Source organism: Haliotis rubra, unplaced genomic scaffold, assembly GCF_003918875.1.
Source record: "Haliotis rubra isolate DU_JTF1 unplaced genomic scaffold, ASM391887v1 Scf543, whole genome shotgun sequence".
Classification (NCBI taxonomy): Eukaryota; Metazoa; Mollusca; class Gastropoda; order Lepetellida; family Haliotidae; genus Haliotis; species Haliotis rubra.
This window is the reverse complement of record NW_025767239.1, coordinates 450990-465241: the sequence shown is the minus strand read 5'-3', so window position 1 is coordinate 465241 and position 14252 is coordinate 450990. Positions and strand designations below refer to the sequence as shown.

Below are 14252 nucleotides of genomic sequence, written 5' to 3'. Positions count from 1 at the left end.
TATGTATCATTAAAGTCAGATGTTAGTGCTTGTTATCACATAAGAAAGATCTTAAATCCCATGTAGAAGTACAACATTGAGGAGATCAACTGTACAGATCAGAGCTCTGTGGATAGATAATTTACCTGATCGTGTAGCAGTCTTCTTAACTTTCAGGTGACAGTTGACTGATACTTGAATATATAAACCAGTAGATGTATTTTGAGTGAAGATGCACTATTGTGATAGTATTCACAAGTATTAGACATTCAGAAAGGGAGATTGACCATTTATTGTATTTCAATCATGGTCAGGGCTCGAAAAAATTTAAAATCTGCACTCGCCCTGTGGGGCGAGTAATATGAACTTTCCACTCGTCCTTCGTCCCACTTGAAAATTGTACTTTCCATATAGATCATTCATCACAGTGAATACAATGTATACATATAAATTATTTATTTCAAACTGTTTGCTTGGAATATAACTACAATAAACAGTACTTACTTTGTCTTCTGTACGAAATCTTTGACAAAATTAAATTCATTCACTATTTAAGATAGCTGAACTTAAAGGAAAAAGAAAAATGTTACTTTTGTGTCAGAAAACGTACTTGTCCTCTAGGACGAGCAAATTATGTTTTTCACTTGCCCAAACAAATTTTACTCATCAATACGAGCGGACGAGTGTAATTTTCGAGCCCCGTGGTAATTGGCTATGAATCCCTTATGTATTACTGTCAAATATTTTGAGTACTCGTCACTACTAGGCCAGCCTTTCAGATTTCAACTCTTGAACTCTTGAACTTTCACCACAGTGAAGCTGTGTTATGGCCGTAAGTTAGTCCCCAACACTATCATGGGACCATCATGAGTCCTTGTGTACCCAGTGATCAACTCCAGAATAGTGTCTGTGATGTTCGTGAAAAGTAGCTACCTCGGAATACATTGGATTAATTTGTAAAAAACTTAGAAAGGAACCCTACCCAGGCTTAAAACTAACACAAAGAATTTGAAAGCAGTACCGAACATTTGGTATTGTGAAGGTGTTTAATAACAAGAGGGGCCAAACCCTTAGAGAAGGATCCAAAGGCTATGGATTGATTTTGGGGGACCTTGCTTGAACGCAACTAACCCTTAGAATTGAAGATCATTGAAGCAATTTGTGAGCTATTGGCACAAAATAACTACATCTGGTAAATTATTTACTTATACATGTAAGTATAGATTGTGTGTCAAGGATCAAATTTAATTGTCCACTTGTCATGTGAAACTAATAGCCCTTGGCCCCATTCCTCAAAGCGATCGTAACCCTAAGAAGATCGTAACTGACATACTTTAACATAGACTTACGACAGTCAGAGCACTATGATGGCTTTGAGAATCAATGCCTTGGTAGTCAATATATAAGGCATAGGAAAAGTATACTTCAGGTATTGAGTACAACTTCTGAAGCCAAATGGCATTCTACAATGTGATATCAATTCTATTATGTTGTTGACATATTTTACATTTTGTAACAAAATATTTTCCCCTTATTTCTTTATTCATGAGCCATTTGAAATTCTGTAACTTTTGAGTTTGAATTTAAGTTTGAGAAATGTTGTCTTTGTTTGGAAATTATATGAAGTTATATTGATATTCATAGCTTCTGTGATCCAGTGAGTGATATATGACTGTGTTATCAAGCTGTGTCATTTTGCTGTAATCATTTGAAGAAAATGTAAGGGTAATGTGATCAATTGTTAAATATTTTTTAAATTAAATGTTATGTTAAATGTTTGTCTCAAACTGAATTGTCAGTGACAACTGACAAGATGTACCGTCAAGCTTAAAATAATAAAAGTTATGTTGTGATGAGTACTTTGAAGTACAGTTTGGATTTTCTTGGAAGTTGTTGCTTGTGCAGAATCGTGGAATCAAATATTTTTGTTCAATGTATAAAACCCAGATGGTATATTGGATGCCATCCAGTACAATTTTGATAGAACTATTACTATTTACTATGTTTTGAAACAAATATTGCAAACCAATTATGTGTTATAAATTTGGGGCTCCTTCACATCAGGGGCGGTGGGGTAGCCTAGTGGTTAAAGCGTTGGCTCGTCATGCCGAAGACCCGGGTTCAAATCCCCACATGGGTACATTGTGTGAAGCCCATTTCTGGTGTCCCCCGCCGTGATGTTGCTGGAATATTGCTAAAAGCGGCGTAAAACCATACTCAGTCAGTCAGTCAGTCCTTTACATCGCTAGTGATTCATGCCAGTAAATAACTTCTTAACTCATCCTCACGACAGTCATCATTTACAAATCACAGATTTTTGGTTTGGGCAATCATGTATAGCAAAAGATGAGTCTTTTTTCTTTCTTTTTTGTTAAATTGTGAGTCAAAGATATTGGTAATGATTACTAAATATTTTAGAAATTGGAGTATTCCCGAGTTATTCAAGTTATTAGTAAGTGCATGTCATTGGTGGAGGTGTCATTGATTTGCTAAACAGTACTAACACCGTGCTGACTAGGCTGCAACGATTCAGTTTGATTCATCAAAAATCGAATCTGACACCTTAGTTTCAATTTTCGATAACCATTATCACTATTTCAATTCGATATTTGAGTACATATTTAAATTATTTCCACACAACCAGAACATAATTTTGACTCCAACTCGAGCAGTTTTCAGCACTAAAATATGGCGAAACATGATTGTTTGATGCCAGACTAATTATCCAGGGAGAATTGTTGTTAGTAGACATCGCCAAGTTGACTATGGATTTCATGCTAAAAAAGCTGACACTGAGAGTTATATGGAATGTTTCTACCCTTGTGAAGAATTGAATTGAGGGTCCAATATTGAAAATCGAATCGAGGTCTGGGTGAATCATTGCAGCCCTAGTGCTGACACCACTGTACTGGTGAAGTAGCCAAGTAACTTCTAAAAACCTTTTCAAACTCAAAGACTTGACCTCAGGTCTAATGTGCAAAGTTTAATCATAGTTTCCTAAAAGGGCTCACACCATTCATTTATACTTGGATGTTTTATATGCGCAGAATACCCAAGGGAGATTACTCATCTTATGTTCTAGCCACTGCCAGAGAGGGTTTAGTCAGAACACATTTTGTGTTTCTTTTATACTTGCCACTAGCATTGATATGGTTACCTTGCCATTCATTTGTTTAATTTGAATAACATGCTGTTTGATTTCTAGGGGCATACTAGTATAATTGAATAACACAGTGTTGCTGTGACATTATTTTTAACTCGCTGGTGTAAATGCCATGATGATGTTGTCTTTACAAAGCCTGCTAGTGTTAGGTATTGTGATTTTTTACAAGGCCAGACCAGTTTAATTTGTTGTGCTACTGATTCCTTGTTAAACAGGACAAGAGTTTTAAAAAAACGAGTGTTATATGGGTTTACTTGAGGAGATTTTTCGATTATAAAACGCAAGATGTTTATGGAGGCATTTTCTCAAACAGTATTACCGGGGTATGCTATTTCAGGAACAAATATTTTTCAGCAAAATTTAGGGTTTTTCAGACGCGAAAGTTGGTCTGATTCTACATCAAAGTGTTATTTAATAATGAATTCTCAGATATTTAGATAGAAATTGTACTATTTTTGCACTACAATCTACCATGTTGCATTTATTCAAAGATTTGATCTGATTTCTCTTACTCTAGAATACATAGACAACAGGAGACCTGTTTGCAAATAGTCAATAGATAAATCCGCTTTGTCTAGTAAAGGAGAGTATTTCCCTATAGACTAGTTATATTTAATGATGTTTTTCAGTAAAGGCCATTTGGTTTTTGATCAGTGTGTTTGTGTATTGAGAGTCGTGTTTTGTACATGTTGTCAAAATGTGGGCCTTTGTTCTATGATTGACCATCCCTTTGTAACCTGGAGGTATCGTATTGACGATGTTCACATGAATATTCATGTCCCACGAGAACACCATACAAGGTAACTTTATGGCTTATTTTTTTTAAATCACAAGTTTTGATAAGACAAACATATTCCTTTTAAAGTGGGAAAACTAAAATCTGTTTCTGATTTTAAATGTATCAAATATGGTGAGGTGATGTTGCCATACTCACAGGTAAAACGAAAAGATTTATTTCCATAAGTAAAACTTAGTCTTCTTGTGATAATTTTCTGGGAATTTTTTTTTTGCATTAATGCGAATTAATGACATGGCTGGCTGAAATTGAAGAGTAGTTTTGCATGGTTATGTTTAGAGTTGAACATTTTGTATCAGGGATTTAACTGAAAAATTATTTTCTTATTATTTTCAAATTGTATTTGAGGATGGGAAGAAGTACTTAGTATTTTATTCTCCTGTTTGTGAAAGTTTTTGTGTGCAGCAGTCGTGTTGACAGAAAACAAAAATTGCATGATTTCTCGTAGGGGACAAGTATTATGTATTTTGCTGAGATAAATACTAGTGATATTGGAGGTATGTTTAAGACGTTTTGAAAGCAGAATGGAGGCACAGGTACCCCAGGTTATATAAGGCTATGGCATAAGCTGTATATGTCATGTACATACTTTAATCTAATCCGCAGTACAACAAAATCAGGTCATATTTTTATAATTTAACAACTATTTTTCCAGTGAAGAACACAAAGAGCACATACTCTGGTGATTTGTTTTTGGTGTTTCCATGTTCAGTGTAGAAATCAAATTTATCTGATTTTATTTACTGCCAAGTTTGCAATGAATTAATATCCTCATTTGTGCTTCCACATTCTTGATGACACCAACGTTTTGAAGCTGTTTATCCATGTCAGATGGAAGAATTTCAACTGCACTTGTTTTTGTTTGTTTTTAAAGAGTATTGTATTGATGTATTTTGACAGTATTTCTTTGACTTGAAATCTTCTGAGAATGATATGATTCTAAACTGTTTGATAAATCAGTAAAGCAATTTGTGAGTAGAAATAATTGTTTCTAATTTGTAAAGATGTGTTTCTGTGACAATCTGGATTTATTTGTTATTATTTTGTTCTTTCAACCCAATTACTCAGGATTTCAATGACCGAAGTTTCTTCTGAAGGATTACTTTGTGACTAAAATCACAAATGAATGTCCTCTTTGCAATGCTTCCCCTTGCACGTTCTTGAATTATTGAATTTGGTTATGACAATTCAAATTGCAATCAGTAGATGTGTTGTGAAAGAGAAATAGAATCTTTTCCATGGTGCTTATATTTTAGAAACATGCCTAAATATTAAAACAATTCAGCCTCTGATTCCTTGGATTGTACGATTGGAATTTCTATGAATATGGTCACAGTTCGCCAATCATCTGACCCACAACAATTCGCTGTCCAGGGCCACATCCTTTTGTTGTGCCTGAATTCAGTGATAGTTTGTTTAAATCCCAGACTTGTACAGATTATGAGTTTTAGCACAGTACTGACCTCATGTGTTTCCTCCTCCTGGTGGGACGGTGGGGTAGTGTAGTGGGTAAAGCGTTCGCTTGTCACGCCAAAGGCCCGGGTTCGATTCCCCACATGGGTAAAATGTGTGAAGCCCATTTCTGGTGTCCCCTGCCGTGATATTGCTGGAATATTGCTAAAAGCGGCGTAAAATCAAACTCACTCACTCTAAGTACCTAGGTTAATTTTGAATGCTTATTGACCTGACAGTTATTAGGGGCAGTGTTGTAGCCCAAGGGTTAAAGCATTTGCTCGTCACCACTGCGAAAAACCCTTTGATCAAAATTGTTGCTTGATAAGATGGAGAGGTGGTCAGGTGCCAGTTGCAGACTGTGTCTCATCATCAAGCATTGCTTGTGCTGAAGTCACTGGTTTGCTTTGTCCAAACCTATTTACAGACCACTGACATTTATGGAAAACTCCTGGAAAAGAATTATTGTCACTGAAAGAACACAGTGTTAAGTTCAGATCCTTATTATTTTTTTTGTCTCTCTCCCTCTCTTTATTTTTTTAAACCTACATCATATTGTTTCTAGAAGTCCAAAAAGCAAATGGTGGCCAGCCAATCAGACTGCTGTGTTTCCAGATATTCTCTTCAGGTTTTAAATGGTGTGTATTACTTAATACATCATGATAATGTACTGTTTTGATTGTGGTGCAACAGTGTAATCAACTACCACAGACAATATCACATTTATTGCCTCCTTGAACATTCACCATTGAGAATATTTTCATTACCATGTAACAGTGATGCACAGGGCAGAAGCATATATGTATTTATATATCTAATAAACTCGATGGCTTTACGCAAACAGGTGCTTGCTAAACTATTATGATATATGGGATATAACAATGGTATATGAACAAACTACACAAAGCTTGAACCACATGTGGTCTTCCAAAACCTTCATCGGCCATAGAATCATGAGCTTTTCTAATTCTTTCCTCCAAAGCCCCTCTCCCCTCACCTGCCACAGTTCCTTTACCCATCCCTGCAAGGACCCACCCACACATCTTTGTAGGAGTCCCTTGTCCGTTTGCCTGTTATAGCCTTTGTTGAGAATCTTCCTGTAGCACCTATTTTGCTGTGTAGATGTAAACTATAATTGTTGAATAAACACTCTGTTCGAAATTTTATTCAGTCTTTGGTTTTCATTTGTAATGGACTTTGGGACACATCAAGCAATAGGGTACATGAATTTTGATAGGGATATTTATTTTTACATGATGCACTATTTTGATACATCATTTGGATACATCAGATGTATCTAACACGTCTGATTATTCCTAGACAAACCTGAGTAGTACACTTCAGACACATTTAGGTTTAGATGATGTTCATTGTGGTGGTGTAGCCTTGTGGTTAAAGCATTGGTCACGAAGAAGACCCAGTTCGATTCTCCATATGTGCACAATGAAGCCCATTTCTGTCCCGTGATTTTGCTGGAATGTTGCTGAAAGCTGTGTAAACTTAAACTCACTCATAATGCAAAGAGACCTGAAGAATTCAGTTAGAATTCGTCTTCAGCAGCCCATGCTTGTAAGAATCGACTAACGGATTGGGTTGTCACTTGTCAGGCTCACTGACTTGGCTGACACGTGTCATCGTATCCCAGTTGCGTTGATGGATGCTTATGCTGTCAATCATTGGTCCAGATTCGTTTATTTACAGACCGATACAATATAGCTGGAATATAATGCGGAGTACGATTCTAAACAATACATGAAAAGAAAGTGGAGATAGTTGAAAATGCAAGGGAGCACATTGCTGCTCATTTTATAGACTTGACACTGGACAATGTCAACATGTTGACTAACACTTAGTCTCTGAAAATATATCATTTTGATAGAAACAAATAATTCCATTCACACTGAAAAGTAGATCCAGTATCTTGCGAAAATCTGTATTTGCTTTATATCGGGCTTTAGCATTAATACAGAAAGGGCTTGGCAAAAATAATGCGGTTAATAATGTGGTTCAGGGACTGTGAGTGATACATGGTCCTCATCCAACCACAGTGTAACTTTCTGTCTGTTATATATTATCCAGTCGTCAGTGCCTTGTTCCACAAAGTTAACTTAGCCCTCCGACGGTCATAAGTCTATAATTTTAAGGACCGCCTCCGTGGTGTAGTGGTTAGAGCGTCCGCCCGGAGAGCGGAAGGTCGCGGGTTTCTATCCCCGACCGCGTCATACCAAAAGACGTTAAAATATGGTACTTGTTGGTCCCTGCCTGGCGCTCGGCATTAATGGGTAAAACAAGGACTGGTCGACTCGGATTCGGTATAATGTGTCTGTGGGGTATTCATGCTTCACTGTGGCATGGTATCTCAGTGAGCTAGCACTATAAAACCAGCTTCAGTCTGGGCTAGTACAAGCAGCCGCACCTACATATACACACGCATGCACGTCGTCATATGAGCGAAATATTCTCAAGCACGACGTTAAACCCAATTTCACCTCACCTCACCTATAATTTTAAGCCTATTATTTGAGATAGTAGCGGAGAGCTGTGATGGGGTCGACAGTCAAAACATGACTTATCACGGAGGGTCACGTCCTCGGACCCAGGACAACTCTCGGCCAAAGAGTTAATGTCCTAAAGATAAAATCATATTTCGGAATGGGGCCTTGAGGTCAACATCAGTTTTTTTTTACAGATAACCCGTGAACTACATAGTAACAAAATCTCCAAAGAAAAGGCTCCTCTGTTCACAGGACAGCTCCTAGAAAAAAGGTTAGGAGTCAGCACATATAAAATCCGGCACTGAGTAGACAGACAGACAGACATTTTATTCAGTAATAGGCCACTGGCCCAAAATACATTCATAAATATGATAAGAAGTTACATGTGTTTTACCAGGGAGACTATATAACGTTGTAGATTATCCCTGGTTTTACATAAAAACATCAGAATCTCTTATTTTCCCAACAATATATAAATGCGGCACTGAGTAAGTACACAGTAAACATTTAAGATATACATTTATGTTTTAGGTTGTTGGTAGATTGTTTTTAATGACCAGTTCAAAAATACACAATTCCGAGAGAGCTAAAACAAACAAAACATTAAACACACACGTAGTTTGTTTTGTGATTTGAAAAACTAAATAAAACATTCTACAAATAATTAAGTACCTATTGATATCAATAATTATCGATCACGTGTATTTTACACTCATCTATATACTCACACTTTGCTAAGGATCACAAAAACTCACAATTTTACAGAAACGTAGATTTATATTTTGAAATTGTATCCATTTAAAACTGGATAAATAATATGTTAAACCCTCTTTGGGCAATTGGTCACTTTATTCTACCCTTATGCACTTGACACATGATTAACCATAAAAATGGTTTTTATATGCCACCAATCAACCATTTTGCATATCATGGTACGAGTCATTGACAAGTACACAACACCTGTCAATAGCAGGTATGGGATCCACAAGAGACATACTGAAACCAAGGATCCATGCTTAAAATAACCTTAGTTATTTAAACCAAATTTGACCCCACATCATACTTTTCGGTTGAATCCATGATTTGATCCTTAGCAAAGTGTGAATAGTATAGTATCTGCTGACACCGAATACGAGAACAGATCTTCCTGTGGAGGATCTTCACACCGAAGATCCCCACATGGGTACAACATGTGAAGTCCATTTCTGGTGTCCCCAGCTGTGATATAGCTGGAATATTGCTAAAAGCGACGTAAAACTAAACTCACTCACTCATTCCTGTGGAGGATGTAAATACAAATGTATATGTTCATTTGACTACAACACATTACAAAAACAACATACTTAATATTTTGTTTTTCCGTAGTGTCGTAGTTTTAAAGGAACTAAATATACCAACCGCAGACAAAACCAAAGATAAAATGCATAAAAAGCCCACTGAAGAATTGTTTTTAAATGCTTCGGGGTTGCAGTCGGATCACAAGAAGTCCCCATCCCTTTCTGCCCACGTGCCTACGTCATCAGCTGGAAAACGGCCAATCAAAGCTCGTCTTCTGAATATAAATTCTCCTTTGATCCATGTTCAAAATTGTTGCCGCCTCTAAGTAATATAGTGAATGGATTCAGCCGATTTTTAGGGGGGACACCAGAAATGGGCTTCACGCATTGTACTTCTGTGCGAATCGAACCCGGGTCTACGGCGTGACGAGCGAACGCTTTTCTTGGCTACCCCACCTCCCCAATATTGTTGTAATAATGCTGCGGCGTTGAACAACTAACTAACAAACACATCATCTGTAATCGTTCTCAAAGGCAGTGATGATTCCAAGTGTGTGTCAATGGTGTTATGACATGTGTCACGTATATACAATGTGTCATAACCAATATGACATCAAGACATGCTGTGACATTTAAAAAATGATGCGTCTATGATGTGAACAATAACGCTATACTCTTGAACATGTGAAATCGCATTGATGTTAGCAAGTTCGACCTAGCTCAGATGAGTATCGAAAGCGCTAGTAAAATACCAACATCACATCTGTTCTCGAGGGGTAAAATAAGCTGCGAAAATAGACACACACTTGGCGCCTGTCTACAAGGGAACTCCTTACATAAGCTGGTTCCCGGCTCCCTTTGCGCGATATGCGAGACGGGGCCCAGCGTAACTCCTCACAACGTACCCATGCACCAACATGCACCAATGTTTTCCGATAAAACCACACCATGTGCCGTTGTGGAGCTTACAACTCACCGCAAAAGAATATTACGTGAATGAGGTAGAAAACTCGTTGGAAGTGTAACATCCGGGTTATTGTGCGGATGGCTTAGGACATTATATTGCTTTGTCGTATATTAATGCTCATCTTTCACTTGTCATTTGGAAAGCTTACGCTTAGTCGTGCCTTGCGATTAGGATAGATTAAAAACTAACAATGCACTGTGAATATTCGACCCGATTTTGATGTGCTGTATGTTTCGATTTGGGTCGATAAAAATGCAAACCGTCTCAGGCAAGGTCCCCGTAGCGCAGGGGATAGCGCGCTGGACTTCTAATCCAGAGGTCGCGGGTTCGAATCCCGCCGGGGATGCTGTATCTTTTGTGAAAAATGTTTTTCGGTACAAACAAGCACGAGGAAAGGGTTAGGAAAAATTCAAACGTAATACACAAGAATAATTAAATGTGATCAATCGAATTTGCCATCAAATGAATTCTGCACATGATCAACTTTGGAATGTAAATATAATTATGCTGCTTATAGGAATCAGTTTATATTCTGACAACAGAAAATGAGTGATAAACAGTTTTTCAAGTGTTACTGATATATCAATATACAATTACAATTAAAGTTTAATATGGATGATGAATTTATTGTTTACCTTATACGTAACTCCATTTTAACATTCTCTACACTGAGAGTCAAGATCTGAAGGATTGGTAATTTTCAACAGGATATTTGGTGTTAGGCATGGTGCTCACAGGTTTTGATGCATTGACGTATCAAAAATATTTGTCTACCTCAAATGTTTGTGATAGTTTTGGATGACAATCCCATTGTTGATAGGACACAATAAGAAGTCTCAACCAAGTCAGCGAGTCTGACCATCCGATCCCGTTAGTCGCCTCTTACGACAAGCATGGGTTACTGAAATAATTCTAACTTGGGTCTTCAGTGGTTTATATTTCAGTATAAAATGCTTAATGTTTCATGAATTCACTAATTTCATTCATGTTTATGTCATTGTATCCTAAATGCATAGACATTAGACAGACTAAAGACTCACAAACCTTCCCTGAGGAGCATGATTTATGTGCATCCCCGACCGCCTCCGTGGTGTAGTGGTCAGAGTGTCCACCCAGAGAGCGGAAGGTCGCGGGTTCGATCCCCGACTGCGTCATACCAAAAGACGTTAAAACATGGTACTTGTTGGTTCTTGTGTATATGGAGCAAAAAACAATAGAAAAAAACCCATTTTCTTGTAAGTTTACATTATGGGCCAATAAAAACATTAGGATTTATTTTTTGAGCAGGGAAAATGAATTTTCATTTTTTTCCTTCTTATTCTTGAAAAAATACAACCGGCAGATCTGTAAAACAAGAAATAAAATTGGTCTGGCCTTACAATAAAACATAACAAAGAAATTAAAGGGATATTTTTTATTCAAATGAACAAGGTAAAATGTAGAAATATACTTCATGTAAGGGGATCAGAGTACACAAAATACAAAAACAGAAACTAAAAGAAATAATTTGTATGAAATACAATTCAGGCCATAACAAAATGGTAAACAGAATAGCTGAAAGCCTTTTTCTGAAACAAACAGGTATCTCTTGAGATCTTATGTACATCTACTGTTTGAAACTGCAAAGCCAACTCCCATTACAAAAACTCCTCTCTACTATAATTTCTGCTTTAATTATCATTAAAGCAAAATACTTGCTTGGATAGCCAATCAAATGACTGGGAATCACTTGCAATATATTTATTGTAATAAACTTGCAAATCCGATTTTAAGAAAAACTCAAGAGGAACATGCTGATGTATAGAAACAAGGCAGTCGTCCAGTGCACTTTCTCGTGTATTGCACATATACAACACATACTGCATTTGTTGAGTGTAGTGTCAATAAGTATGTCATGCAGGAAACTCATTATATTGACAAAAAATACTTTGTCAGTATGTTAATACTGTGAATATTTCATGCTGTAGAGAGATCCATGGGTGTGACTGTGATTTCACAAATAGGTAATCCCCTACAGGATTGCAGGTACAAAAATAATAAATACAAAACATAAATAGAAAAAAACATGAGGATGTGGACACAAAATACTGATTGCACTTACCCCTTATATACAAGACTGGCCATTTAAAAGTACCATTTAATAATAAAAATAAATAATGTATAATATTGCACTATTTTCTCAGATACATTTGACTGTACAAACATACATGTGCACATGAAAAATGCACGAAATGCCAATTAAACATTTCACTGAAAGTTTGCAAGAGTTCTCAATAATTCAGGTTTGCTAATCACATTCCTGAAACAAGACAAATGTTATGGATAAAAACGTCTTTATTTGTTTTTCACGACGTTTCTGGGTGGGGCAATATTTGTCCATAACAATTGTCTTGTATAACTACACCAACTTCTAAATGCCTTTGAAGAATTTCACATTCCTAAACTATTATAATTCCTGTTGTGAATAAATATTTGAACTTTTTTTATATTCCTTAATTTTTGAACTTTTTTTAATTTTGAAATTAGGCTTGACAAATTAATTTGCATGTTTTACAACATAGCCCTACACTTTACTATTCAAACAACCTGTGTTTCATATTGCTGGCTATTTAATGTTTTTCCCAATAATGAACTTACCCTCAAATCAACAGTGGAAATGGTTTCTTGTAATTATTTGGCCTCTGGCACTTGGTAAGAATACCAGTTAAGCAAGAAGTAAACACTGGTTTTAGAATGTTTGTGTGTTGTTTTAATGCCACATCTATATGAATGCAGCTCGTAAATAATGGAATCTGGACCAGACAAACCAGTGATTCATGTCACTGAGGAACAATAATAAAGTCACTGCTCCTTTAAACCAGTTGTTCGCCTCTCTAAGCAACATAAGTTGCTCTGATTACCAGCAAGACCTGGCAACAGGTTGTCAGGCTGAAATATGTAATATATGTTTGGGAATTAAACTCAATATCCAGACCATTTCAGTTTATGTTCACATTTTATTGACAAAATATGTCCTAATTATTGCAAAAGTACTAAACCTAACTGTGGTAATTACAATGCTGAGCTCAATCAGATAATTGTTTTCTACAAAATGTTCTTGTTTGAGGTAGAACCTTTTAAAGAAGTCATTAGAAATTTGATCTCAAAATGTATTTTAATGTTACCTGATGTCTTATGTAACGCTGACTACAGTGTCTGTCAAACAAGAAATGAGTGAGTGAATTTAGTTTTATGCCGCTTTTAGCAAAATTTCAGCAATATCACGGCAGGGAACACCAGAAATGGGCTTCACATATTGTACCCATGTGGGGAATCGAACCTGGGTCTTCGGCGTGACGAGCGAACGCTTTAACCACTAGGCTACCCCACCGCCCCAAACAAGAAATGAATATACTCCAGATGGGATGTTTGCATCAGTATGTATCAGTGCTGAATTAGCAGATCCTGCACACCAATGCAGTCAGCAATATTTCTGTAATAACAGCCATGTGACTCCAACAATGAGCCATGATCTGATCCACAGCCATGTGACTCCAACAATGAGCCATGATCTGATCCACAGGTGTGTGATGACAAACAATGGCCGTATGACTGAACCTAACCACCTGAGTACCCTGTTATTCATCTCTAATGATAAGTGTGAGGTACAGTCCGTTTGATTTCATTTGAGACCGATGAATTGCTCACTAACACAAAATCTAATAAATGCAACAAAACCAGATTTTGCACAGTCACATGAAATCGACAGACCAACTCTGATGATTTGTGTCATAAATTTGGACAACCGAATAAAAAAGTTGTTTAACAAACGATCATTATTTTGTTGTCAGTTTTCGCTATCTTTCACGAGGGGGGACCACCTTCTGGTAGAACAGCCAGGTGTGCGAGTTGCACGTATGAAATTGAAATTTCATTACAGACGCTTGTTGATTGCCTGGCTGTTCTACCAGCAAGTGGTCCCCCATCGTACAAAACAGCTGTAAGCGAAAACAAAATAATGTTCATTTGTTTAACAACTCTTTTATTCGGTTATCCAAAATTATGACACGAATCATCAGAGTTGGTCTATCGATTTCATGTGACTGTGCAAAATTTTGTTTTTGTTGCATTTATTAGATTTTGT

The 14252-nt window shown here is 36.8% G+C and overlaps 1 non-coding gene across 1 annotated transcript; it reads left to right on the top strand.

Moving 5' to 3' along the window:
- Positions 1-10402: 10402 nt before the first annotated feature.
- Trnar-ucu lies at positions 10403-10475 on the top strand. The gene has a single exon. It is a non-coding gene; the product is annotated as a tRNA-Arg (tRNA).
- The last annotated feature ends 3777 nt before the right edge of the window (positions 10476-14252 follow it).